Below are 3,223 nucleotides of genomic sequence, written 5' to 3' on the forward strand. Positions count from 1 at the left end.
TCCCTACCCATTTTTCCAGCCTCATTTTGCCCGGTGCTTCCCCTCTCTTTCCACTCCAGCCAAACAAGCCTTCTTCAACTCCGCCAGCAGCCACATTTGCACAGGCTGAGGCCAAAACACTCTTATGTCCCTTATTAGTCTAGTTATCTCCTACTTGAGCTTCAGGCCTTATCTGAAATGTCACTTCCCCCAGGAAGTCATCCTTGAACTCCCCAACTAGAAGGAATTCACGTGACTGTACTTTCTAACAGTATATGTGTCTTCTCCTAGTAATACTTACAGAGTCCACAAGGGCAGGGACCACACTTGGTGGGGACCACACCTGGTGTTGCTCACCGTTGTACCCTAAATAGTACACAGTACTTGGCACACACTAGGATCTCAATAAATGTTGAATGAATCATGAATCTTTCTGGAGATCAGTTTGGCAACATATGTTAACATTTTAAATGTGTATATTCTGTGACTCAGTAATTTATTTCGGGAAATTTATTTTTCTTTTATTCCATTATACACATACACAGAGCACAGCACACACACACGCGAGTGAGTCCTAAGGTTTTCCATATTTCTAAGCACAGTTGACGCTTGAACAATTCGGGGGGGTTAAGGGTGCCGACCCGCTGCGCAGAGAACCCAGTAGGGCACTCTGTATACGTGGCTCCTCCATTATCCGGGGTTCCTCTCTATGCCTGGTTCCAAATTCTTATATTCAGCCAACTGTAACTCCTGTGGTACTGTAGTAGTTGCTATTGAAAAAGAAATCCATGTATAAGTGGACCACGCAGTTCAAACCCACATTGTTCAAGGGTCAACTGTATGTGCATGTTATATAATCAGAAACAGAAGATATTTTCATCTGGGGGGAGGATGTACATTAATTGTCTGACATAGGTTGTATCAAAGTATCCCCAGATTAAAACAGTTGCATCAAAGGGAGGACATCAAAATATCACTGTCATTCCAGTTCCAGAGCCGGTCCCAACATGCTGTGACTAAAGGGTCACATGTCAAAAGTCAGAGCAGGGGAGCACCCAGGGGCGCAGAGGAGGAAGGCGGCCCCTCCCCCCAGCCGCTGGCGCCCAGCTCGCCCAAGGTGCTGCTGCTGGGGGAGCCAGTGGAGGGCTTCGTATGACCCTGGTGATCAAGGGCGACCTGAACTGGGAGGTGGCCATCTTCGGGCCCGCCAACACCTACTCCGAGGGCAGCTACTTGAAGGTGCGTCTCAAGATCGCCATCGACTACCCTTACTTCCCGCCGGCCTTTCTGTTCCTGACCAAGATGCGAGCCCCCAACGTCTACGAGGCTGCGGACATATGCATCTCCATCCTCCATCCCCCGCTCGACTACCTCCTACCCCCTGAGCGGGGAGCTGCCCTCAGAGCGGCGGAACCCACCCAGAACATAGAGCCATCCTCGTGAGCATCACCTCCCTCCTCAGCGAACCCAACACTGTTTCCACCTGCCAACGTGGACGCTTCCGTGATGCACACGAAGCGGGAAGAGAGCGAAGGCAGGACCAGGAGCACACTGACGTGAACCGGAGGCAGGTCCTGGGGACCAGGGCGGACGCGGAGTGGGACGGCGGGAAGGTCCCACCACGCTGGCCCAGTTCTGCGGGAAGACCCAGGCCCGGTGCCCGACCAGGGCTCCGAGGCCCAGGCCGAGGCCCGCAGCTGGGGCGGGTACGACGAGGACGACTCGGGCCACGAGGAGTCCCGACAGCGCGTCCCCACCAACAAGCTTACAAATTTTACCTCAGCCGGCCGGACCGTATGGGCTCTCGGGCGCCTCTGCCGCCTCGACTACCTCGGGTAGGCGTGAGCTGCCGGCCCTGGGCCGGTTCCCAGGTCCCGCCCTGGGTTTCCTCTGCTTTGGAGGGAGGCCCCGCCCCGCCCCGCCCCGCCCCGCCCGCCGTTGCATCCTGCGGGCCCCTAGCGTGCTGGGCGCAGGCGCGGGGTGGAGGCGGTGCCTGGGGGCCACGGACCCCGGCCCTGACTGCAGGTCCCACTGGCTGGAGCCGGAGACTTGGGGACCCAGCTCGTGAGTGGACGGATTAACTTGAGGTCACCTCTTCTCTCTGCTTTGGTTTGTTTGGAATCTAAATAAAGCGATTTTATGAGAGGCCAAATAAATTAAAAAGTCAGAGCAGGTAGAAATTTTCAACTAAGGATAGTGCATTGTCGAGGATCCAAGGTCCAAGGACATCTTCAGGAAAAGGTAGCACGTGAGTGAGGTAATAAAGGATAATTAGGATTCACATAGATGAGGAAGAGAGGAGAGGCTGGGAACAGTGCATGTCAGGCAAGCAACAGAAAACAGGATCAGCACAAAGAGAGGTACGGAGATGGGAGTGTGCAGGGCAAACAATGTGCTTGCTCATTTGGCCCAGTGTAAGGGGTGTAGAGAGAAGCAAGATGCATGAGAGAAAAGGTAGGCTGGAGCCAGATCACAAGAATCTCAATAGCTGATGGAAAACAATGACAGGATTAAAGTAGACGGTAAACATGGCAGGCTCCATGCTTTACTATTTTTTCATTTCTTTTTTGAGATGGTAAAATACGCTATTAACGCTCCGTGCTGCAGTGAATATACTTAATATTTCTCCAGCCACAAGCTTAAATGTAATTGTAGGAGAAATTCCTAAACATGGAGTTGATGTGTGGAAGGATATGCACATTTTAAATGTTGATAAATATTCTGAGATTGCCCTCTTTAGAGGTTGTATCAATTTACATACCTCAAAAATGTATAAATGTCTGTTTTCCTACAACCTTGTCAAAAATAGGTTGTCAAAAATACATTTTAAGGAACTTTGGATATTAAGTGAAAAATATAGTTTTGGCTTATATTTGTGTATTGTGTGGGAACCTAGGTATCTTTTCAACTGTCTTAGAACCATTTGTATCTCCTTTTGTGATAGATTTGTTCATGTTGTTTGCCAGTTTTTTTTTTATATTAGAGTGTTGATCTTTTTCTTATAGATTTGTAGGAGTTCATATTTTAACAAATTTAGCCCTTCTTCTGACAAGTTTGTTACAAATATTTTTCCCTGTTTATGATTTGTATTTTGACTTGATTTGTAGAGTTTCCTACCTTGTAGAAATGTTTGATCTTTAGAGTCAAACTTATCAATATTTTTTTATGTCTCCTGAATTTTATCATGCTTAGTTCTTCTCTATTCCAAGATTATTAATTTTTTTTTTTTTTTTTTTTTTTTTTG

At 48.4% G+C, this 3,223-nt stretch overlaps 1 pseudogene; it reads left to right on the forward strand.

The window, feature by feature from the left end:
• The first annotated feature begins 1,086 nt into the window (after positions 1-1,086).
• LOC103077442 (ubiquitin-conjugating enzyme E2 R1 pseudogene) lies at positions 1,087-1,818 on the forward strand (annotated as a pseudogene).
• Positions 1,819-3,223: the final 1,405 nt, after the last annotated feature.

The sequence above is a fragment of the Lipotes vexillifer genome, unplaced genomic scaffold (assembly GCF_000442215.2).
Source record: "Lipotes vexillifer unplaced genomic scaffold, Lipotes_vexillifer_v1.1 C27369281, whole genome shotgun sequence".
In the NCBI taxonomy this organism is placed as follows: Eukaryota; Metazoa; Chordata; class Mammalia; order Artiodactyla; family Lipotidae; genus Lipotes; species Lipotes vexillifer.